Source organism: Rutilus rutilus (genome assembly GCF_951802725.1).
Source record: "Rutilus rutilus genome assembly, chromosome: 11".
Classification (NCBI taxonomy): Eukaryota; Metazoa; Chordata; class Actinopteri; order Cypriniformes; family Leuciscidae; genus Rutilus; species Rutilus rutilus.
The window spans coordinates 6,972,497-6,999,908 of record NC_140216.1 but is presented as its reverse complement, the minus strand read 5'-3'; the positions used below and the strand labels follow the sequence as shown (position 1 = coordinate 6,999,908).

The following is a 27,412-nucleotide window of genomic DNA, read 5'->3' as shown; positions in this document are numbered from 1 at the left end:
CATTATAAGCATGCCTTTGATGTTAGGGGTTATGCCTCAAAGGATATTGCCCATGTTTGGAAGCATGGTTGTTCCTGCATGATAATATACCCTACCAATGTTTTACTTTTTTAAGATGACTAGGTCATCTTGAGGACCTGTAGTGAATGAACCGGTCCACCCGGCTTCATTTCACAGGGGTTTAAATGAAACAGACCCTTGCAGCTGTGCAACTTAACAGCACTTGGAAGTTTTGTCACGGAGCACTGGTCACGCAGACGCGTTTCGAATCAGAGCACTTTGAGGGCTGATAGGGGACCTCTGAACCTTGGAGCAACTTAAGTTAATGAATAATTGATTGCTGACTGTGAAAAGATGTTCTGGACAAGGATGCACTAAGTGGCATCACACTAACAGTTGAGACAGATTGCGGTCTGAGATGGATGTTAGAGTTCCAGAGATTGAACTATACTGACAAAACACATCATATGAAAAGACTTTAGAGCTATAGGGTTGTGGTTTCATCATAAAAAGGCCGTATGCTTATGTGACCTGCACAAACATCATGGGAGCAGATTCTGGGAGCAGATATTGATTAAAATATGTCTCCTTGCCCAGTTTATTGCATGAAAGATCACTGCCATGGGCCGTGTAAGTGGAGAGTTAATGAACTCACTTGATAAAGGATCAGAAAAAGGCTTCTGTGATGATGGTGTGTTTTTCAGGGTCTTCAAGGCATGTGTTACAAATGTTCACTGTGCATTTAGTGTTAAAAAATATTGCCTAGATTCTTCTCAATGTGACTCAGCTATCGCCAGCCTATTTTCCATATCACAGGTACATAGAATGTAACGCTGAGAAGTGGGGAGAAAGATGATAAACGTATCACAAGATCATTTGTATTGATCTTGCTGTTGTTTGATGTCTTGATGTTACTGGCTTGCAGTGTGCTGTGTAGTTTCTACATGTGCAGCTTGAGCAGAGGCAAATTGAATAAGTAGGTTAACTAACTGCTCATTGACTCAATTATATTTCGCCCTTATTTAGAAAAATGACACGTGAACCGCTGTGTTTTATTCATTTCACTCCGGCGCCATAAAGGCTTGTGCTTGGGGGGAAAGACAAGATATACCTAATTGTTGGGAAGGAAAAAAAAGGGATCAGAGCTAATTATGCCAAGATAAAGGCTTTGGTTATTTATATCCTCCAAATCCGTTTAATTCATCTCATTGTCACAAAAAGACTGAGATAATTAAGTCTGTTTGTTTGTTCATGATTATGTGTTTTATTTAATGTCTGGTGCATTTCGGCATCCTTCTGTTTTCCAATTTATACATGCTAATTAAAGGGGTCCTGTTATGCTTGTTTACATTTTCAACTTTCTTTAGTGTGTAATGTTGCTGTTTGAGCATGAAACAAAGCACAAAGTCACTCCAAAAGGAGTTAATCTCTATATCAGCACTGTTTCTGAACTCCCTGAAACGCCTCGATTGTAATCTTGAGTTTTATTCCTGGAACGTACAAGTCAAAATATTCCTAATTTAAATGCAGTAATTACAGCCAAAGGCATATGCAAAAAAAGGGACAAGGCCTGGTTGAGTTGTGTTAGTAGCGTATAGAAACTGAAGGTTATGGTAAGGGGCGTGACATTTCTGAAACGCGCTCAGAGCGGTTGACTAATCACAACGCACGGGTCCAGCCGACCAATCAGAGCACAGCGCGCTTTTCAGGAGGAGGGGCTTCATTCATTGAGACAGGAACTAAACAGAGCCTTACTGACAGACTGCGAAGAGAGGTGCTGCAATAATGTAAAACATGTTAAAAATAATGTGTTTTTCAACATTCAAACATAAAAACCTATTCTAGGAGACCTCAAAACCAAAATCAAGACTTTGGGCGTAATAGGTCCCCTTTAAATTTAATTTTAGGCCTACTATAGACAAATCAGAGCAAAAAGGCTTAGATTTGAGACTGGTGCGGCGCAAGCAAATGGCTTTGCTAGTGGACTTTTCCTCCCTCCTAATAGACCATTGCCTTAACACTACTGCCCTGCCTATTTATAAAAGAAGCCTTTGGGGAATTACACTGCAGGCTCTCAGCATGTCCATTTTTATTTTGACCACCACTGTGAAGTTTGTAGTAGCTAAACAGACATTCCCGCATGCTCTCAAGTTACAGATCAGTTCCTTCAGCTTTTTCACACACATTCATGCAAGACCCCATCTGTACTCGGATTCAGAGAGTACTTATCCCCTCTGAGATTCCTCCTTTAGTTCCTGATTCCTCTTGATTTAACTCAAGCACTCAGCGCTGTAGCCGTATCCAGACACACTGATTAGGAAGCTTCTCTCCGACGAGGTCGTGGATTTACACGTTGGGACTCATATACGAGCAGAATGAATCATTCGAAAAGCGGATCTGGCGTAAATGTTCAATTTCATGCAAGTGTTTGTGTTTTCAAACTGTTAATTGAAAAGAGAAAAATGTGCACCTTCTCTCCATCACGTGTAAATGGTGCATAAAACATCGGATGAGAGTTTTTGGGTAGGTACATTTTATGCACTTTCTTTTCAAAATTGTTTAAAGTATGATCTTTACTTAATGTGCCGCATAAAACCCCTTTCTGTCTGACACACAATAAACCACATTGAGCATCCAATAATAAAAAGGACATTTTTCTTATCATGAAAGGAGTTTACTATCTGAGTGCTTTATGAGCCATTCCTGAATATAGAAAGGAAAGTATATGTTCAGAGCATTTTCTTTGGCTTATATAATGGTTATATGTTCAGTAAATAATACTCTACTTCTCAATATTATATTATATTATATTATATTATATTATATTATATTATATTATATTATATTATATTATATTATATTATATTATATACAACAGTAACTTTTGTTACTTGAATCTGATTGGCTGAGAGTTTTTTCCAGCCATACAAGCGAGTGCCATGGTGGAGGAGCAAACCCACCATACTTTTTTACAAATACTAATGTTGTTGTATAAGTCTTTACTGTCACTTTTTATCAAATTAACACATCCTTGCTGAATAAAAGTACAAATTTCTTAAAAAAATAACAAAAATACAGACCTCAAACTTTTGAACAGTAGTGTTACATTGTTACAAAAGATTATATTTAAAAAAAAATCAGATCTTTTTAAAACTTTTTATTCATCATAGAATCCCGAAAAAAAACATCACAGGTTATAAAAAAAAAAAAAAAATTAAGTTGCACAACTGTTTCCAACATTGATAATAAATCAGCATATTATTATTTTACATAACTTTTATTTAAAATTGTAATAATATTTCACAATATTAAATTTTTTCTGTATTTTTGATCAACCAAATGCAGGCTTGATGAGTGTGAGATACTTCTTTCAAAAACATTAAAAATAGTAATGTTTCCAAATGTATATACTGTATGTTCATCAAGTTTTGGATCTAATGTTAACATTTAGAGGGTGTTAACATTTGCAGGAATGGTGCTGCCATTTTGCCGGATGATGCGGTTGCTTTTCTGTATGATTAAGACTTGTTATTCTGGGTGGTGGGAATGGCTCTGATCAGCTTTGCCAATGACTAAGTGCCATTCATAGACACATGAGGAGTTGGCAGGCATTGTTTGAGTGGTAAGTAATTATTATAATAATCACGTTGATGGTTTGTTGTAAGGATCAATCAGGAAAAGATTCCTCCAAAGAAGACTTTTAAACTGAGCTCCCGAGTATGTTAAAAATAAAAGAGCCTGATTAGGTGAATTGATAATCCATAACAGAAATGATCGTGCATAACCATGTAGTCTTCAAAACGTATTTGTCTATTCCAAAAAAAAAAGGAAAAATCGAAGCACATATGATCCGCTAAAGAAAAAGAAAAAAGAAAAAAATGATGTAATATGTGGAAAGATCCCGATTTTAAGTAAGCATCAAACGAGTCCAATACATCAGGGTACATCAACATAAGGCTAGAAGCTTAAAGACATGGTGGATAATTTGTACAAAATGTGCATGGATAAAACAAATTAAATTTTTGTCCATGTATTTTGCTATTCTCTGTGATCTGGTTCTGCATCGGCTCTTTTCGCCCCACTGACCCTGGACCCAGCTAAGCAGCGGACGCTTACGAGCAAACCTAGCTGCCTTTAGCTCGTCTAACTGAGCACTGCAGTGCTCCTGAAGCACAGTGCAGAGAAGCACACACATCAGAGGAAGACTGAAGAGCAAAGTGAACGGAGAACGAGTGCAGAGAGTGTAGAAGGGTGGGGAAATGTAGTGAAACATGGCTGTGCATGATTGTTGTTGCTGTTGCACAAGCTTTGCATACTCTAAACATATTAACACATTTGCATTCACTGAATTATGGAGGTTGATTATGTTCATTTGTGTGCATGCATGTGTGGGGTTTATATACCTTCTCTCTGTTTGCTCTGCAAAGGGTCTGGATTTTATAAATGGTTTTAATCATGGATCAATAGACTTATGAGATGATATGCTCATCGCTCTAATTATGTTGTTATTATGAGATCTGCCCTGCACTTATGGTCTGAACCCTTTTTTCACTTGCATCTCAGACTGCAGCTGAGAAATATGATTATTACTGTCCCAAAGGGCTCTCTGGCGTCTGTTTAATATACAGTGGGGGTTCAAAAGTCTGAGACAACTAGTGAAGATGGTTGCATTTTAGATTAATGTATAATATGATATGCATTACAAAAGATTTACATGAATATATAACCAGATGCAAAATGATAAATAAAAGATATCTTTTCCATGATTTTGTCCTATCCAACCATGAAAAGCAAAATGATTTTCTGTTGATTCCCAGTTTTATATTTGTCTAATTTAGTCTCATTGTTTAAACGGAGGTATTGGTATGTAACATTTGCAGGTACATAAAAAAATCACTTTATGGTATGTTTGGGTAGATGCTGAAATGTACAATATGGATATACCGAAAGCTTCTAAATATAAGCGGTGTATTTACAGCTATAGAAGCATAAGATATTTATGAAACTTGAAATCATATATACAGATATGATGAAACGTGAAAGATTTGATGTTTTTTTCCAAATCCATATTTAATCTATGAATTGTGCATATATATATAAATATATTGCAAATAAGTAAATGTACATGTGGCAGAACCACACTTTTCATAAACAGAAAAAAAACATAGCTCCGTCCACAGTGAAATCTCATTGGTCCGAAATCCTGCTCTGCATAACTGTATATTAAACACCAAATTTGTTGTGATTATGACTTTTTTGCTTTCAGTGTGGACTTTTTTTTTTTAACTATAATTTCCATATTTAATTTAAAAAATATCCCTGAACGTCAGTGTAGTCTCAGACTTTTGAACCCCACTGTAGCTTACAATGAGCATTTTCTCAAGCTTGTGGTCTAAAGCTTAATGGAGGTTCTTCGCCAGATGTTTACAGGGATGATTGGAAAGATCAGGAAGTGGAAACAAAGGGAGGTTAGCTTGAGATGAAACACAAGAGTGGATTTGAAAAGGATGGATTGAGAAAGAGAAAGATTGCCTCAATGACTCAGGATGAAGGAATGACATGTTGAAGTAGATGAACAAATGAATGATTGAGGAGAGCAGGGAGAGCGGGCACAAGGAGAGATGGGGAAAATGATAGAAAGGAGCAGACCCAAGATGGCCCTGCTGCAGTCTAGCTCAACATTTAATTTCCGGTCTTCTCCCTTGGCCTCCATCCGTGTTTTCTAACCAGGCCATGACAGCACCACATGCAGGCTTTGGGATGAGTTTGCACTCGGATTTAAATAGATAATGGCGGCCTAAAGGTTGTTGGCTGATGAATTATTCACTAGAATCTCAAGAAATTGTTGTGTGGCATACGCCAACTCTCATGTTTGCTATATGGATGTCATGGAAGATTCCTCCATTTTGGTTGATGCTATGCAAATGGTGTTGTTTGATTTTTCATGTCTTTGTTTTCCTAACTGGTTCTTCAGGTGAAGAGATGTGTTGTTAATAAAGGAGTTGATCACTCTTTAGTTGCCCTAAGCATGCGGTGCCTCATACACCAATGAAAGCTCCTTGGTAATTAATACTGCCAGTTACTGACAGTCGCATGGAGACATGGAGACGAGGTTTTAAACAGACACTAGGCCGTTTAATAAGTGAATGCGGTATGAAGGCTAGTGGATTGGGGCGCTGGAATATTTTATCTCCTTTATATTCCTTGAGGTCTCTGTTTTTATTCACAAACACACACTGCAACTAATTGTCACTTTTTACTCCACTGATTATTTCTCAGCGTAGATTTATGTTTGAAAAATCAGTTTTTATAGAGGCACATGTAGATGTCAAAAATGTTATTGACCAATTATTTGAATGTAACAAACATGAAACCAATCCAATGTTCAGGGCTGGGCTTTTCTCCACTGACTTTCTGTGATGTTCAAAGCGTTTCAAAGGATGCGGGTTTTTAGGAGGCAGCTGTCTGACTCTAAGATGGTAAACATGGTTTGTGTAACATTAGCAACACATTATTAGCTGTTTGATAACTGCGACGTTGTAGAGAGCGACACATAAAACGTCTGATACGTGGACTTGTAGACGACCCTGAATAATTCACTCTTCCTCTTCTGAATCAGTTTCTGGTCCAAACATATATGTCTGAATTTAACCAATATTTCCCCCTGCCATTGTGTAGCGTTTAGTTGACCGAGTGGATCAGGTAGTCCGAGGAAGTGTGATTGAGTGGAGGCTGGGACATATTTGCATATTCATGGACAATATTGTAACAACTTACCCTGAACTGACATGTTTCTGCCTTCATTATGTAGTTGACACTTGCCTGAATGTATGCTGGTGTGATTTTACTCAACAGCTGTGGCAAAAATATATTATTGTAATTTTACTCTGAAGGACATAATTCCCAAAACAAATTGTAATTTGTTTATCTGAGGTTTCTGGTGTGTTGTGGTACCACAACAAGGTCTACAATATTTTTAAGAGAGATTATACGGTACTCAAATGAACACAAAAAATAAGGTGAAGTGTTAATACACTACACATTGCATTGGACAGATTTTTCATACATTTCTTTTGGTAGTACACTCCATGTTGCACTGCTGTTCCTTCCGACAGGCTTGTCATGGAGGGGGTGCGAGTTGTTGTCCATGATGGTCAAATTATTTTGGACATCATTCTGCACTCGCCCACCACCTCCAGTCTAGGTCCATTCTAATGACAGAGTCTGCCTTCCTGGTTTGTTCAGTCTGTCATCCTCCCCAGCTCTGATCTCTATACTCAACACATAAAACAAGACTAGTAGAACACATTTTAATCAGTTTATAAACTACTGTTTTACTTTTGTTTAGTTATACGTTTGCCTTGTTTAAAAATGCTTTAGATCCATATTTTTCATCTTAGGTTCATAATACCCCTGTTGTGCTGCATGCCCCTAATGGACTGGAAATCAATTCCTGATGCTGTTTTCAGTAAGAATTGTTATAAGGTATGTTTTAATGTTGTCAAATTCAAACTTTTGTTTGGTTTGGTAATATTTCTGCATTGTGTTCTTCAGCCCATCATAATCTTCACACTGAATTTAACAACATATAGGCGGCATATGAAATCACATACTTCCCTAGATACAGTAGGCGAAAAACGGTATGTAACAAGAGTGATATGTCTGAATTCACATTACTCATAAAAAAAGTAGACAACTTGACCTACTAGTTCTGATTCTGAAGTGCACATACAGTGGACACTTTACTATCACAGAGGCCACTGGATTGGATTTGTGAATGGCAGTGAATTAACACAACTGACACTGGTAACTCACATGACAGTGACAACATGGCAAATGTGCAAATGTCATGGCAAAAAAAAAAAGAAAAAAAGAACATACCTTTTTTAGCGGTCGCAGAGTACATAGTCAGAGAGTATGGGTGTGTGTTTAGTATTCAGGGCACTGATTAGGGAGTCGGCCATTTTAAGGGCTGTCTCAATTGAAAAATCATTCTAGTGCACTGGAACATTTGCGCCCTAAAAACCAGGGAACATCAATGCTCACTATGCACCCTTACCAGAAATTACGCCACATTTCTGAAGCATAAAAAAAAAAAAAAAAGCATGAGCCAACTCAAGAAATATAATGACATGCGATAGCAGATTTGAAAAGACAAACCGTTTTCTTTATTGTATGTCATCATAAACACACATCGCTTGACAGGTAGTGAACACATCTAGTTAGCATAACATAAAGTCCTATGTAACAGATCAAGAACATGAAGATAGCTCTATTGTGCCCCTAGTGGTTTGGAGCACTTCTTCTGTGATTGACTTGACATATTATATAACTTTTTAATAATATATTTTTTTATACAATTTGAATAAAAGCAAACTTTTGTTTGCTTTGCTTGTTTCTGAATTGCACTCTCTGGCCCAGCATAGTCCTCACACTAGATTTAGCATCACATAACCTTTTTTTATATACTCTGAGACTAAGACTTCGGGACTATGAAGCTTTGAAACCAGAAATTAAATGTCACCACATTTATCCAGAACAGCCAACAAGACTTTCCTTTCAGCAACCTGTCAGGGATGTGATTTTTCACAATTTACTCCTGCTTCAGACACTTTAGCTGCCAGGCATCTTAACGGACAAAGCTGGGGACAGTTTTCACTTTTTTTTTCCTCTTCAATATGGCAGTTGTCAAGATGTTGAACCTACCATTAAACTAGAGAGATGAATGCAGTCAGATAGCAGCCATTCTTTCTACTTCTGAGTGAAGTTTAGTATAAGACTCAAGTCTACCTGTTTTGCTCGTTGTTGGACTGATTTTAATGCTTGGACGAACAACACTTACTCAACCCTCTCATTTACACTCTTTATAATCTTTATTGGCATCGATGGTTTCATGAAAAACCTGGAAACCTTTTTATTGCTTAAAAGGTTCTTTATAGTGGAGAAATGTTCTTTAGATTATTCAAAATGTTCTTTACACTAAGAAAAACATCTTTCTTTTAAGAGCTGTTCACTGAAAGTTTCTTTGGAGAACCCACAATGGTTCTTTCAACGGCATTGCTTTGAAAACCACCTTTTTGGAACCTCTGTTTTTAAGAGTGACCAGGGAAGTATGCATTAGTACAGCAGCACTGAGACAGATGTATACCATAACCAAGATTATGTTTATTACCTCCAGCCTCGGCGCTGCTGAGAATGCTGAGGTCATATAAAAAGACGCCCCCATTAGTAACCAGCACCCAGAGCCGTGTGGTCTGAAAACACAATAACCTGAAAACCACCGTGACCTTCTCCCTGGGGCAAGGGGCCTGTCAATCCCAATATGGGTTGCGGCAGCTCTGTTTACCAGCCAGCTGATTGAAGCTGAGGTCCTACATGAATAGCCAATGATGGAACTAATGGGACCTCACCTTCAGGAAGGTTGCACACAGAAGCTAATTCAACCTGTCAAGAAGGCAAATAAGGAAGATAAGGTGTGTGCTCTGGAAACAGAAAGAGAGGGGAAAGTTTGCCAGTTCGTTGGTTCTTCTGAATTGGTAAAAAACAAGATTCATGGAGCCCGTCCAACCACTCAAAGCTGTTTTCCTAGTTCAGACGGAGAAGCAAAAACTGATAGAAGGTTTGCTTAGCTTTTCTATCTGTGCCTGCCAGACTTTTTAAGAAAGGGCCCCTGGGGCTACTTTCTTGTTGTTTTGTTCGCTGTTGGGCTTTTCTATCAAGCAGTTAAGAGTGAGAGTGATGAGAGGGATATTAGGAGTGTGCGTATGTGAGTGTGTGTTTGATTGCTGTTTGATTAGGATAGATGCTGAGTCACAGTGGGACAGCTTTACACAGGAGTGGTCGTTCGGCAACTGAACACCAGTACAGTCTGTGATTTCAAGTGATATAACTGGAACAGTTCTGATGAGCACTCAGTTGTGATGATCTCCCCATCTTATAATCACACACATTCTTCCTCACAGTCTCACACTCCACATGATTGCAAGGGATCCGTGTCCTTCACATTTATGACATTCTCTGGTGGGTATTGTTGCTGTTGTTGTTCCATATGAATGCTTTAGACACTGAAGAACGCTGTTACTGACTCTTGCCAGCTTTATTCATTTTCCCCCTTCACTCACACATACTTATGGGTGCCTGTTTCTTCCCGCGAGAGAATGTTTAAAGGGGTCCTATTATGCTTTTTTACATTTTCAACTTTCTTTAGTGTGTAATGTTGTTGTTTGAGTTATTCTCTATATCAGTGCACACTGATTTGAATTCCCTGAAACGCCTCGATTGTAGTCTTGACTTACACGTCACAATAACTCTCGCCTATAAGGCATATGCAAAATAAAGGTTGCAAGGAATGGTTGAGTTGCATTAAGGGTGTGTTGAATCTCGCGTTTATGGTAAGAGGCTTGACATTACTGAAACATGCTCGAAGCGATTGACCAATCACAACACACTGATCCAGCTGACCAAACAGATCACATTGCGCTTTTCAGAAGGATGAAGAGATCGGAACTAAACAGAGTGTTACTGACAGCCTGGGAAGAGAGGTGCTGCAATAATGTAAAATATGTGAAAAAGAATGTGTTTTTGAACATTCAAACATGAAAACCTATTCTTGTAGACCCCAAAATCAAAACTTTGAAAAATGGAAAAATAGGTCCCCTTTAAAATAAAAATACACAATTATGAAAAACAAATTGACAATTATGAGAAAGGCAAGGCAAGGCACTTTTATTTCTAGAGCACGTTTAAAACAGCCACTGCTGACCAAAGTGCTGTACAATCACTTCAGACAATAAAATACATAAATACAAAAACACACAGGAACACACAGAAATAAAGTTGCAATTAAGAGAAAAAAAAAGTCACATTGTGAGATATATATTTTCAATTTAAGGTTGGAAATTGGCTCCCTTAAACACTGAAACACTCATTATCTTGAACATACCCTATTCCCAAGCTTAAAGGTAATGTGAAATGTGTCATGTTTTAGCACTCTGCTTCTATTAGGGACAAACTGTACTTTAATGAGTTCAAAGTTATATAACAACAACAAGCCTACATAAGATAAGTTTTGATTTTGATTTTACAAAACACTTCAAAAGTTGCGGTTTAAAATATAGGTCTAAATTTAAAAACTGAATCTGACCTGATTCTGACACATCAAATCTGACCTGAAGTAGTCTTTACATCGCATTCACTTTAGCTTTTGAGAACGGCCACTTTATTTTTTATTTCTATTTTTAAAGGGGCTAAGGCAGGTTAAGTGATGTGTTTAAGGGAGCAGCAGTTACACCTGCAGAACTAGGTCGAAAGTCTGCTGCCGTGACCTTCATGTATGTCTCAGAGCAAAGCTTTTACAGTCCTTTTAAAAGCAAGGACAGCTTTTACTGAGATTTTGTCCCAACAGAAACTGCAGGGGTGAGTACCAAATGAAAACCCTGGAGCAGATAATTGTTTGTCAAAGGAGATGAGAAAAAATAAATAAACTAACAAATCAGCATATTAGAATGATTTCTGAAGGATCATTTCATGTCACACTGAAGACTGGAGTAATAATGCTGAAAATTTAGCTTTGCCATCACAGGAATAAATTACGTTTTTATATGTATTAAAATAGAAAAGCGTTATTTTAACCTTTTGAGTGTGTGTGTGCATGTGTGACTCTAACTCTAATAAGAGTTAGTTGACACGTAGTTACAAATTAATGAGAGGTATTTGACTTGTACCTACAAAGCGTAGTGTATAGTTGCAAAGTTACTTGTTATAGTTGTTGTAGTATTCTAAACTTCTATACCAAACTTCATTTGGTATACAATTGGTAGAATATCTAAAGTGATCGAAATAAAGTGTAACATTAGATTATTAATGATGTTAAAGGTACAATATGTAAGAATTTTGTATCAGCATTTTCAAAAACCACTTGCACAGTGTTATATATTTCTTTCAATTGTGTACTTCCATGATCCTAATTGTTTCCAAGAATTTGTAAATTCAGAGAAATTCACAATTTTAAAAAGTGCCTGTCCCTGTTCACTTATCGCCTGTCAATGACGTAATATCCGCGTTATCCCTGGTTTCCGCTTGTACTGCCATAGTAACTATGGCGACAGACGTGGACAACTGCGTTACGTCTAGCGGCACGCTCATGCTGTTGTTGTTTCGTTCAAACATTATGGACCATGGCAAGCAGACTTTGGGACAAAAGGAGAACTAAAACGAGGATCAGTATCAGCGTGGCATTTTCGAGATGTCGAGAGCTCAGCGTCCGCGACTAACTTGGACTTGACAGAGCTTCACGAGTCCCGACTTGACAGGGACGCCGCTCTTGCATGTACTTTATTAGACAGGTGAGCAAATGTACATAAAACTAATCAATGTTATATAGCTCAACATGATGAGATGTTAGAATATGATCTGTATGTTATTCTAATGTTGATCTAACTTACTTCTAGTCTCATATAGCAAACAAACGAACATATAGAATAACATAATAATTTTCAACACTCTCAAATGCTGTTTAGTATGATAGTGTAATGTTAGACCAAATGAAACAGCGCTGCGTTACCTCACAAGTTTAATTCGTCTAATAAACTGATCTGTGTGAGTAGTAATTCAGCACTTGCGTGTAGTTCGGTATAGAATTAAATGTCCTTGTTCCTTTATATCCGCGGGACTCGCGTGTGGCGCTGATATCTGTCTCTCATTAGCAATTGCACCCTGCTTCATACCACAGTCATGTTAAAAACATCAATGTATTCACACATTATTAGATCCATCATTCCGCTTATCACTGCGTCATCAACCTTTGCCTTTGTTATTGTAAGAGGTTAGCGACTCCTAGCGGCGAAAAAAACATTACATATTGTAGCTTTAATATAAACACAAAATATTATTTATTTTACTTCATTCATTATAAATAAAAATAAATATCATTATCATAAATATCGTCATTATAAATAAAATATGTCAAAATATATTCATATATAGTATTATGTTTGCCTTTAACAAATTTTACAGTGGACTAAAAACGCAAATACAATAAGGGGATTTTGGCTGCACATTTCATAAGTTCACAGAATGCCACTGTCCTTGAGTATTACAGCACTTTAAGGAAACTGTGCCACTGCAGTCAACAACAATCATGGCTCCTGCACACTTCCTCCCAGCAGTGGTGCACTGCAGGTACACACTGCTTCTGGGGGAGTGACTCCATGAAGCATGGCAAGACGCTGGTCCAGGGGAGCAGACCCGTTTCGAGAAGGCAGAGTTAGCTTTGGAGCGGATCAAAGTAGGCAACTGGCAGAAACCAGGCAGCAAACCACCCCTCCTTTTCCCATGCTCCTCTGTGACCGTGAATTACATTGACTAGCTGTATCACCCCGGGCATTGGGACTCAGTACATTAGCTGTAGTGCACAAGCAGGAACCCTGCCCCCATGACTCGGCCTAATGGAATATTTTTTCCATGCATGTACGCGTAGATCTACGCCAGCTTCAAGCACTGCACACGCTTATACACACACGAAAACTTGAATGTATACTTACTGGTTCACTTGATAATTTCTTTACTTGGGGTTGAAAATGTATTTCACTAGGGGTGCTGCAATTGCTCTGGCAGTGAATTTAATTAATTGATTATTTAGTTTTAATAATCAGTTGCATTTACAATAATTATAACACTGTGTTATACATACATTTCAAAACATAAAAAAATGGGATGACTCAAAACAAAGGGAGCAATATGCTATATATCATATGTATTAATCAAATTATGAGCATATTTCAGACTTCATGGCATCAGGTAATTAAGCAAAAAAATTTAACTGAAGCAAATTGCCAGGGCAAAATTACATTGCTATTATTCACATGTAAGTTTCCATGGAAACAACATCCTCCCTCACAGCCTAGATATTAACATACTAATAATTCTGAACATTAACTTAATTAATTGTCATTATTATATATAAGTAGTCTCAATGTGCACACCAGATTACATTTATATGCCCATTATATGCTTCTATTTCATCCATTTCACTTTTACTCATTCTGTTTGGACCAGTGAATCGCACATATACAGGTCCACTGTCTGTGATATTGTATATTGTGCTTGTGTTTTGACATTGTATGTATTTTGTAAAATGCCTTAAAGGGATAGTTCACCCAAAAATGAAAATTCTGTCATCATTTACTCACCCTCAAGTTGTTCCAAACCTGTATAAATTTCTTTCTTCTGGTGAACACACACACACACACACACACACACACACACACACACACACACACACACACAGGGCTCTCAAGTGTCACGCATTGAGCGTGACAGTCACTCATTTCGGTCTTTTGTCACCCACTCCCGCCCCACATTGTATTTCTCACGCGGAAAAACTATTTATAATATATTTAATATGCCGCAGCGCCCAACATTTCTCTGGCCGCGCCGCTTTCACTATGGAACCAGCAGGAGTCGAGCGCGTCTCCCCTGGAGTTCTTAGTGGAGCCTGCCACTTATCAGCCAATAAAAAAAACGAAAGGGGCTACACAATAGCCAATCAGAAAACAGCACTATTGTATCTGGGTAAGATTTAACGCAACAACCAATGAAAAAAAAGCATATCCTGGAATTGTTCTCGTGATTCTGCCCGAAAGTTCAGAGGAAATCACTCCGAGCATCACTTTGAGCACAGAGTAAGTCATGATCTCCTGTTTTTAATGTTACAACAAATTCACAACTTGTTTGACACAAACAGTGACATCTTGACTGCTGTTAGAGAATGTTTCCCAGATAATTAGCTTCAGTTTTTCATGAGTATCTGTAACTTAGCCAACAGTTTTACAGCCTGTTCACTGACAACACCTGCTCAGAACAAGTAGTCTAGGCCTAGTCATATTTTCGTTATCACACGATGACTGACATATTGTCACATTATAAACATCTCTCTCTCCAAATAGGCTTAATAATTTTATTAGCACTAAACAAATTAAAGTGTATTGCATAGTCAATGTTATAGGCCACTTTTAAAATCATGTCTTTTATAATTATATCCTGGCCATGGATGCATTAATCATTGCATCTGTTTTTCTCTTTCAAAGATGTCCGGTAAAAAGCAATTAAGCATCCTCTCATTCGCCCTGAGAGGAGAGTCCCCTAAAAAAGGCCAGGTTAGAGGATGCTGGCCCAGAGAAGGTGGCAAAAAGGGTAGGCCCATTAGAGGAGGAGACAGTGCAGGTGGAAGGCAACAAGTCCAAAAAGTCACTCTTGTCTGTCTTCAAAACTTGAGAGCCCTGCACACACACACACACACACAAGATATTTTGAAGAATGTTGGTAACCAAACAGTTGATGGGTCCCAGTGACTTCCATAGTATTTTTATTTTTTTCCATACTATGAACTGTTTGGTATCTTCTTTTGGTTTCAGCAAATAAATTCATACCGGTTTGGAACAAAATTGAGGGTGAGCAAATGATGACAAAATTTTCATTTTTGGGTAAACTATCCCTCTGAGCATTTAAATAAAACAGTAAAGTAAAACTAAATGTTATTGTTTTTACTCATGCTTATATTTAACACATCAATGCATGTGTAGCACATGACAACATTGCATTGGCCATACATTAAATGGCCCCTATTGCATATATGGATTTTTGAAAATGATGTTTCAAGTGAATGAAAACATTCTGCAAAGTTTTAAATCTGAAAGTGCACCATATAAAGTTATTGTCTTTCAAAAGTAAGAGTCGACTCTGAGTCAATGAAATGAATTGTTTTTCAAACAAGTCATAAGCCGCTTCATTGTAACCTCAAGACGTAACATTAGCATATTGCCCACCCACTTATTGAGCGCGCAGACACCAGGGAAAACTTGAACCTCAAACCAGCAGCTGATTCCTGTGGATACTGGACAGCATCATGTCGAGAAGACGCTGTGCTCTACAATGTGATTGTAAAGACAGTTTTTTTGTTTTTCACAGCCAAAGGACGAGCATGTGAAGAATCAGTGGTTAAAAATCATCTTTACCACGATATCACAGCAGTATAATCCTAAACTTTTGCTGTGTTCCCTTTATTTCACTGACGACTGCTTCTCAAATCTCTGAGTTCAATGCAGGATTCGCAAACCGCTTGCTCTTGAAAGATGGTGTTCAAAATACTTAGTTTTGAGTTTTATATTGTGTAGGTCTCCTGCTAACTGGCTAACTCACGTTATCACTGTCTTACTGAAATACTTCTGCTAATCAGTTGTGGGCCACTATTGCCTAAAACTGTGTCTATTAATGCAGATTGTCTGTCATTCTCACTACTTTGAGTAAAGATTAAGCATGGAGCAAGATTTGTTTTACCAACTTTTATGTTACATCAGTCATTCTTGCTAGAGCTCGGCTAATGTACATTGCATACATGCACTGTTATTGATACAGTTTCCACGTGTTCACCGCAATATATTACAAAAATACTCTGTAAATAAATTAGTACAAGTAAAATAATCGGTTTGTTGATGGACATGCACTTGTTAATGCTGATGGTGAGGAATTACAGTTGCAACATCTCATAATGTACCTCAAACTGAGTAGTGTATCACTGAGAAACGTCCTGCTCGAGTCTTCCTTTGCGATGGAGGTTCGGGTTGAATAACTAGTTCTTCCAGTGTTTCATCATCGGACTCGCGCTCGCATTGATATGGTAAAATCGACGTCATTGTTCATTACTGTCTTTAGTTTACGGTGTAGGAAGCCTCAGGACAGCTGACGTTGTTATGGCAATGGGCATTTTTGCTTTCGAAGCGTGCGCTGTAAACCAATCACAACAGACTGAGCTGTCTGGCCAATAAGAGCAGAGTAGCTTGCGGAAAGGAGGGATTTAGAGAGATTGATTCATCTGACGAGTCGTTTGAGAATCACTGAAAATGTGGTGATGTGCAAATGTATATTATGAGGAAACTAAACAGTTTTTTGACCTTTGATGCATGTAAACTGTTGTAGGAGACTCCAAAACAACATTAGGAAACTTTAAAATAGCATGATAGGAGCACTTTAATAAAATAGTTTCTTAAAACACTTTAGTTATCCTCCTGATTTCTGTGGTTGAATACTGATGTCAGCAACAGGAGTGAGGGGCTTATGGGTGTCAGTCTGTATTACTGAAGCCTTACTGCTGAAGTGTGACGGGATGTGTGAGCAGCACAGGTAAATAAAGGCTGGTATCCAGCCATGCCTTTAGCTGTCCTTTCCCACTGCCCCTTCCCACACATATCTGTGGCTGACAGGTGCCGCCATGGCTGACGTCCATCAGTGGCTTGTTTACCTCAAAGCACTCTTGCATATACACTGTACACAGTAAAACATTTTTTTAATGAATATATATATTACTGGCAAAAAAAACCACAAAAAACAAACAAAAAAAGTATTTGTCTCTGTTTTCTGCTATTTAACTTCTGCTCTAGCTTCTGTACTACAGCGCATTGCAGCGCTGCAAATATTGTTGACTTTTGTATGATACATTGCCATTTGTAAGTCACTTTGGATAAAATCTCTTTTAGTTTTTACAGTTTAACTGTAAAACTGTTTACTATGCTGGTGCTTTGGTTCCCTGTATGCATTGTGGCATGAATAAATTATGTTGTTGAATTATTATTTTGTATTATTATTTGATATCAGTCTTCTCGGCAGGGTTGCCAGGTCTGCGTAACAAAACAAGCCCAATGGCCAATTAAAAGTATCCCAGTGTCCAAATCCCAAATATCAAACTGCAAAATATGCCATTCCCATACCTTTTATTATGGAATATTCCATTCCAAGCATTTCAGTCAATTATAATTTATGCAATATATCAAATCTTTTACCTATGGGGTAAAAAAAAAAAAAAAAACAATCTAAAAATAGCCCAATTCCACAGGAAAACAGTGGATTTGGCAATCCTGCTGTTCTCACTTTCAGTTTATTCTTTAATACTGTTAAGTACAATTGTTTTTATGATGTTAATTGTCATTTTTAGGTTTGCCCCATTGTGGCTATTGTATAATAAACATTGATTATGTTTTCTACAGTATATTCACAGCTGTTCAATATACAAGAGAATCAGTCACACAAGCAAAAATGTTTCAATGCAAAACCTACATTTATAAATACTGGAAACATCAGACACCCTTTTGTGATTGGAAATGCAGTTTTGGGGTTTATGGCAAGCAGTGAAAAAGCAGATTAAGACATTTCTTTTATTCTTTTCTCCCTCCTTGTAACCCACAACTGGGCTTTGTTGCATTCAGAAAATGACCTAGACTGCATTTCATTCATAGTAATACTCAGAATACAACATGTAATGTTAGAAAATACTGTTTAATTGATCTTAATTTATTTTACAATTTAAATTTGTCTAAGCATACTTTCCATGAGCAGGATAAGGTTTTTATACAGAGCACAGTGTTTGTCTTGTAATAAAAGGGATGAGTATCTTTATTGCATCTCTGGGAGATTGTTCACTGTGAGTGTTGAAATCTTACTGTATGATCAAGTACTTCAATCTTGAAAACAAAGGAAAACACTCCATATTGATTTGGCTCTGAGCCACTGTTAAAAATCTAAACAAAATGAAAATGTGCTCAAAAATATCCTTGCCACGCCATATCCTATTTTACTGTTTTAGTGAATGTCGTCAGTGTTTCACAGATGAAAGTGGTAAGCGGTTGGCCTTCTTGCTAATAAGGGCATGAAACGATTCTTTTCACCCTCTTGCTCTTTCCTCGCTGCCATGTTAATGTTTTATCCTAATCCATCATAACCCCAGTCCAGCGAGACACAGAGAAGAATTCAGCCAGGACTCTCACACATACACACACACACACACACACACTGAGAGCATGACACCAGTAGCAACCCTGAGGAAGACAGGTGTTGACAAATCATTTTTCTCTATGGATTGAACAATTGCCAAAAGGGAAACTCTGGTATTATTTTCCTAGAGAGTTAAAGGGTCATTGTACAAAACGAGGGCCATTTATGTGCCTTATATACTGTATGTATTACTGTTTAGTTTTGGGTCAGTAAGATATGTATTTTAATTAAATTAATTATTTTATTCAACAAAGATGCATTAAATTGATCGAAAGTGACAGTAGATACATTTATAATATTACAAAAGATTTCTATTTCAGATATACTATTCTTTTGAACTTTCTAATAATCAAAAATCATGAAAGAATGACTCAATTTCCACAAAATTAATAAGCAGCACAACGGTTTTCAGTAATGATAATAATAAGAAATCTTTCTTGCACACCAAATCAGCATATTAGAATGATGTCTCCAACTTATCTACATTTTGATGAAAACTAAAAGGAAGTAACATAACATTTAGTATTTTGGCTTTTGGCTTTAGTCTTCTATATAGTTTTCATTGTATACATTAGCTGACATAACATATTATCAAGACATTTTTAAATTTTTCATATTTTCTCAAAAAAATAATCGAAATGTTGAGGGATATTTTGCAGTCTCCTCTTTTTAAATATTTTTTCTTGTTTCATTTTTGTTGGTTTGTTATTTTTGTCAGTATAGCGGACACTCTTAAAGGGGTGGTATAATGCCCTTTTCACAAGATGTAAAATAAATTGTATGTGAGTGTGTATGTGAAGTTGTATCTCAAAATACCTCACATATATTTTAATATAGCATGTTAAAATTGTACATTTTTGAGGGTAAGAATAAATGCACCGTTTTTGTGTCTGTCCCTTTAAATGCAAATGAGCTGCTGCTCCCAGGAAAAGAGGGCGGAGCTACAACAGCTCCTTCTTAGCAGCTTCGATTACCTCACACAGACATGCACTGAAAATTTCTAAAACTTTTAGCCTTTTATGTTCAAACCGAAGTTGGACAAAGATGGAGAGACTCATGAAGAAGTGACAACATGTAGAAAACATTTCTGAATGGTTAGTTGATGAATTTATGTAGCTTATGTGTAGTTATCATATTTCATATGTTACAAAAACCGCCTTTTTCCACCTTAGAAACATTGCTAAGCTACGTAATATGCTATCAGTTTCTGATGCAGAAAAGTTAGTTCATGCATTCATGACCTCGAGACTAGATTACTGCAATGCTTTATTAGCCGGTTGTCCTGCATCCTCAACAAACAAGCTACAGTTAGTCCAAAATGCCGCCGCTAGAGTTCTTACTAGATCAAGAAAATATGATCATATAACACCGATTTTATCATCACTGCATTGGTTACCTATAAAGTTCCGTATTAATTACAAGGTATTGCTCCTGACTTATAAAGCCCTAAACGGCTTAGCTCCAGTCTATTTAACGGATCTTCTATCGCACTATAATCCATCGCGCTCTTTAAGATCACTTAATTCAAGGCTTTTGGTCATACCTAGGATATCCAGAACCACCAAAGGAGGGAGAGCATTTTCACATTTAGCTCCAAAACTCTGGAATAGCCTTCCTGATAGTGTTCGTTGCTCAGACTCGCTCTCCCAGTTTAAAACTAGATTAAAGTCGCATCTCTTCAGCCAGGCATTCATATAATATTTTTAATCTTACAGTTCAAATTACAATCCGGCCTCTAGTTAATAAACGCCAGAGGAGAACTGGCCCCCGACTGAGCCTGGGTTCTCCCAAGGTTTTTTTTCTCCATTGGGTCACCTGATGGAGTTTTAGGACACCATTAGGTCATTTGATGGAGTTTTTCGGTTCCTTGCCACTGTTGCCTTTGGCTTGCTCAGTTGGGGATATTCTGGGGATATTTAATCTGATTTTATCAATCAATAAATTCCACTAGAAACAAACCTTGTTGTATTATTTTAATTTAATACTGTGAAGCTGCTTTGATACAATCTGTATTGTGAAAAGCGCTATACAAATATACTTGACTTGACTTGACTTGACTTATGTTCTAGTCATTGATTAGCATGTTCTGTCTTGATAATCTATAAATCGTGTTCCGGGGGGCAGGGTTTATGTACATTTTAGGTTTCGTGATGTCACTAACCCGGGAGGAATGTCGTGTAGTCCTTACCAGCCGTTTGTTGTAGTCCTTAAAAAGCAATTTCTTTAAAAGAAAATATCCCCCTTTGCTTTGAACTTTGAGCGTCATAACTTTGCAGATGTTGTTTATGCTCAAACAGCAACATTACACACTAACTAAAGTTAAAAAGGTCAAATCATAATCAACCACCCCTTTAACTAGAGAAAAGCTCATTGAAAGTGGATATATTTTAGAAATTTCAGCATTTTCAGCAAGGCTTTTGTAAAGTCAAATTCAACTTTTAAACTGTTACTTTTCTGACTGTGTTAGTATACTATGCTTATCCGATGTTTAGCAAGTGTGAACAGCAAAAAATCACATGAAATCTGATTTTTACAAAACCTTTTCAAGCTACATTTATACGTGGTTTGAAATCCTATTCAATTGATTCATCTCTGGAAATCAGTTTCAGTCTGGCCTCTCTGCTTTTTCCCTTTCTCACGCCTCGTAAAACATCAACACCTGCTCGCAATCTGAAGTTTGACAGCCACATCTCTTCATCAAAGTTGGAGTCCACCAGTCAATGCTAGTCGGCTTGGTCCACACATCACATTTCTGCTGCTTCAGCTTCATTAGATGTAATAATCCAGTGTCGCTCCTACACATTGGGTGCGTCTCAGTATAGCTTCCGAGTTCGTGAATCAGTATAGTCCTTATTCGCAAACACCGGAAGTAGCTAACCGCGGCCATATTGTTGACATGACATCTGTCCTGCCCCTAGCCGCACACAGATTTGAGTTGGGGGAGCAGTAGCCTAATGGCTTCATCTCGTCGGTATCAAGAGAAGTTAAGCTTGATTGGTGTGGACCCATATCAAATAGGCCCATTAGCCTTAAGTAAAGATCCGTCCTTATTACCAGCCGTAACTTATCCGGATATTTATAACTATCTCGTTCATACAGTATCCGCATACACTTCGCAGGAGCTGAAGGCCTTCAAGTCACTTGAGTCGTATAACTTCTTCATCTCTGGCAAAGTCGTCAACCTTCTTACTTTTTAAGAGCCACTTACTTACAGCCACTGCTTACAGCTAACCATATGTGATAAAATTATGGGGACAGACTTTGCTGTGAGGTAACGTTAAGTTGTCTAAAAACTGTAACGTTAGCCTACATGTGGTAAAATGATGGGAACAGACTTTGCTGTGAGGCATATCTCCCTAACGTTACCTGTGGTAAAATGATGGGAACAGACTTTGCTGTGGGGAGTTGGCTGAAAGTTTAGCCTATTTATCCTAGCTAGCCACAAGTCTCTCCTGCGCTGGCTCAACTCCTCTCTTTCCTTCCCTTCACGTTTTCTGACAGTCGGTATCACATAAAAACTAACTCCGGGGTTCTTATTGCTGTTGTTAGAACAGCCGTGTATTACACAACACACCATCGCGCTGTTTTAAAAAAATACAGCGATAATACCATGGATAATACCGACGCTGCCTCGCTTGTCAATTGACAGACTGACAGTTGCCGTGGTTTCTATGTCAACAACATGGCCGCCGCGAACACTGATGACGTAGATCGAATAACAACTATAGCATGTGCACCAATCCGGGCACTGGTAAGGACCCTGTGTCACTACACATAGGGACAGTGAATACTCAATTTCCGGGGACATGACTATGTACAACGTCAACAGATAATGTTGTAGAACGTCACCGCTTGTATTAATCAACAACAGGCAGTAGGAATGCACCGATATGAACATTTTGGTTGCTACTGAAAACCGATCATTTTGTATATTTGAAAGCCTATAACAAATATATTGACCAATAAATCTAAATCCAAATTTTTATATCATTTTGGGAGCCTGATTTCAAAAACAAAAGTCTCACCATTAAAAGCCATATCCCATGAACACAATTATAATGTTCTCATTATAATTTTATGCAGCCTGTATGACAGACTTGCACTATATATGTTGCACTTAAGTGTAATTTATCAGAGACAATCCATTATTTATCGGCTTTAATATATCGGCCAAATTTCCTTATCAGGCCGATAACGATAACATTAAAAATGAACATATATCGGCCGATACAGATATGGTGGCCGATATATCGTGCATCCCTAACAGGCAGGACATGTGTTTTTTATATTATTTGTTATGCTGTGTAAACACATTGATCTGTTTCATATCCTTACAACATTAAAGCTGGATATTACTTATAAATATTAACTAGATGTGTTCACTATCTGTCTAGCAATGTTAGTCTTTTCAAATCTTCTATCGTGTGTGTCATTATATTTATTGAGTTGACTCGTACGTTTTATGTTTTTACGCTTCAGAAATGTGACGTTTATGGATTTTTCAGGGAGCGAAGGATCCAGTGCACTGTTTTTGCAATTGAGACAGCCCTAAAAATGTCAGACTCCCTGATCAGTGCCTTGAATACTGAACTAGGGAGCTGATTGAGACGCACCCTTTGTTATATTGTAAGACAACATCACAAACCCCATTGCAAACTACATTTGTTTTTAGAGCATGCCTACGCATGTCTACTAATTCAACGTTATTGTCATAGAAACCAACGCAGTTATTCCGGAAAACGAAAGAGGGACACACACATCTGTTCTGAACGGTTGCGATACACAGTGTTGACAGTCAATCAGATAGATCAGATTCAAAACATACACAAATAATCAGATTTTACTGACAGTGTGAATGTAGTCTAATTTACTAGCTACATCTGGTGGAAGTAGCTTACAGCACCTTCATTTTTTGTAACCTTTATTTTACTTTACAAAATCACCTTAGTGAACTGGAAAACACACTAGGTACTTTGAATGACCCTTATATTGCAATTATTATCTTTTCTATAATGACTGTCTTTGGGCTGAGTTGAGATCACTGCTTTTCTATCATTGCCCTTCAAGTTCGACCCGGCATGTTTTTAATGCACTAGCAGTTTTAAATTCAGTTTGGCGAAACAGGTCAGTTATAATTACGGCAGTGGAATTGGAATTGGCATTTCAATTTTGATGTAGCGTTGATGAAATCAGCCTGGCCCTTTGAGGGCAGACTGCTCTCTCCGCTGAGGTTGTTATGGGTGATGTGTTTACCTTGCTGGACCAAAAGCTAGTGAAACAAGGCCTCTATTAGAGCGGATTGAATATGATTATGCTGCAAGAAGCAAAATATATAGAATATCCTTTTGAAGTTTAGAAATATAGTTCTTGTAGTGTCGTTTTCATAGTGCTAGAGCATATTAATCATTTCAGTGCCTTTGATTTGAACTTCGGGTAATGCTGTTCGAGAGGCTTGATGTTATTTAACATGGAGAGGGGGGGAATCTCATTTTCCTCCGTATGAAGGCGTTGAGGGGGGATGGAAAGTAAACTCAATTAACTCTACACTCGTGGTTTATTTTTTCGCCTCTGTTGGAGGGGATTTAACATGGAGGTCTATGATTATGTGTCAACTGCAGCACAATGTCAAAGCTCAAGAAACTGCAAATAGAAATGTTTGAGCTTATAAATAGGGACAGTAATCAGTGTGCGTCGCTGTCTCTGTTGGACACACACAAACACAAGTATACTCATACTTCGAGCTAAAGCTTTGCCTTAATAAATATTGAGAGATTGATGCAGGAATGTCAGGCTGTATTACAAAGATTCTTAGGAAGTTGAATGTCAAAACCCATCAGATTAGTTTACCAAGTAAAGTAGGCTATGCATTATAGTACTATAGTAGTACTATATATGTGTAGTTGACATGACTTTTCTCAGTGTATTTATTTGATCTAGATCTCATTCAAGGTGAAATGGATACAATCTACTTCATATTCTCTATACTGCTATAATGAACTGAGCAGTCAGGTAGCTGTTTATTCAGTGTTGGCACTGCATTATGCATTCAATACTATCTCTTTGATATGGTGTCTTCGCTTGACCTTGGATCAGCTTCAATCACAGGAGTTAAAGATGATCCTCCTCTTACTTTCTGTGGTGTTAACCCAGATATAACAAACCTTATCCCTACTGCACCCTGCCCAATGTACCAAGGATTTACTCATTGCAGTCGAGATCGTCAGGTGCCCTTCTTGATCCTTGTATTGACCCCTCCAATTTGGGCAGCATCTTTCCCATACTGATTGGCCAGCACCATTCATTCAAGAAATTACACAACTTTAACAGACTTCAGAAAGGACATAAACTGCAGAAACAAATTGTATAGATCTATCTATCTATCTATCTATCTATCTATCTATCTATCTATCTATCTATCTATCTATCTATCTATCTATCTATCTATCTATCTATCTATCTATCTATCTATCTATCTATCTATCTATCTATCTATGTCAATATGTCTGTCATTCCATCCATCCATCCATCCATCCATCGTCATGTCTGCTGTTATATATACTGTATATGTCTGTTGTTATGTGTTTGTCTGTCATTCTATCTATCTATCTATCTATCTATCTATCTATCTATCTATCTATCTATCTATCTATCTATCTATCTATCTATCTATCTATCTATCTATCTATCTATCTATCTATGTCAATATGTCCATCCATCCATCCATCCATCCATCCATCCATCCATCCATCCATCCATCCATCCATCCATCCATCTGTTGTCATGTCTGCTGTTATATATACTGTATATGTCTGTTGTTATGTGTCTATCTATCTATCTATCTATCTATCTATCTATCTATCTATCTATCTATCTATCTATCTATCTATCTATCTATCTATCTATCTATCTATCTATCTATCTATCTATCTATCTATGTCAATATGTCTGTCATTCCATCCATCCATCCATCCATCCATCCATCCATCCATCCATCCATCCATCCATCCATCCATCCATCCATCCATCGTCATGTCTGCTGTTATATATACTGTATATGTCTGTTGTTATGTGTTTGTCTGTCATTCTATCTATCTATCTATCTATCTATCTATCTATCTATCTATCTATCTATCTATCTATCTATCTATCTATCTATCTATCTATCTATCTATCTATCTATCTATCTATCTATGTCAATATGTCCATCCATCCATCCATCCATCCATCCATCCATCCATCCATCCATCCATCCATCCATCCATCCATCCATCCATCCATCCATCCATCCATCCATCCATCCATCCATCTGTTGTCATGTCTGCTGTTATATATACTGTATATGTCTGTTGTTATGTGTCTATCTATCTATCTATCTATCTATCTATCTATCTATCTATCTATCTATCTATCTATCTATCTATCTATCTATCTATCTATCTATCTATCTATCTATCTATCTATCTATCTATCTATCTGTCTGTCTGTATGTATGTCTGTATTTTGTCATGTATGTTGTTGTATCTATCTGTCTGTCTGTCGTAATGTGTATGTCTGTCATTATGTCTGTCATTCCATCCATCCATCATTCTATCTATCAGTTATCGTCACTTATGGCCGTGGTTGTGCACAGTAGAATGTAAGTTTCATAAAAGAGAAATTCAAACTATCTGACTATGCCTTTGAAACTCTGTGTCCTCTGCCTGCGGTACCCTGCAGGCCCTCTCAATCACGGCCAAAGCATTAATCTTTTTAACTCAGCAGAATCCCCATATCCAATGATTCTGCCCAAATTACTATATCCTGAAACAGCACACGCTGTCCAACCTTCAAGTGGGTGTCAGAGACGATTACAGTATCAGATGTGCATCATCGTGCATGAATAATAACACCTGTAATCCATGAGATGGCCTTTCACTTTCATAACCACAGTAAACAAACAAGAAGTAGGCTGCTAAGTAATCCCTTCACTCTTAGCCTCAGCTCTTAGCTCTAGCAGACAGCATGACCTGATTGTAAATGGAGTGAGAATATGATGAGTGGAAAGAAAATCATAGAGAAAGAAAACATTTTTAAAAAATGATGAAGGTGGTGAACAGAGTACTCTATATGACGTCAACCCAGTTAAGAGTTGTGAATTATTTACTTATAATATAAAGAGTACAGCCTCAAAGTTGTGCATGGGATTACTTTATCAGTTCTTCTAAAATGCAATAGTCCTTGTTTTTCAACACATGGCATACAAATGTGAAATTAGGGTACTGAACAAGCCAATGAAAAAGAAGAAGAAAAAGCAGAGAGTTTAACACACATATGATAACTTGTATTAATTTGTATCATATGACAAAATTGCATGATATCATGTGACTTTTCTACTGCAGCCCCACCCCCCACCATTGTAATTATAGTTATGTTTAGGGGTTGAAAGAGGCTTTTTATGGTTAGGTTTGGGTCATATTTTTGTACAATTCAATTTGTGTGATTTCTAACTATTTCACCATCTTGTATGAATTATTACAACTTCCTGACACCAGGTTGAGTCTTGATGTGTTGTCTTGCACAGTACAGGCTGTGGTATTTCTGTACAAAAACC

General features: G+C 37.5%; 1 protein-coding gene across 3 annotated transcripts in view; it reads left to right on the top strand.

The window, feature by feature from the left end:
• dlgap3 (discs, large homolog-associated protein 3) overlaps positions 1-27,412 on the top strand; it is a 185,464-nt gene that overhangs the window by 240 nt on the left and 157,812 nt on the right. The window lies entirely within an intron of this gene.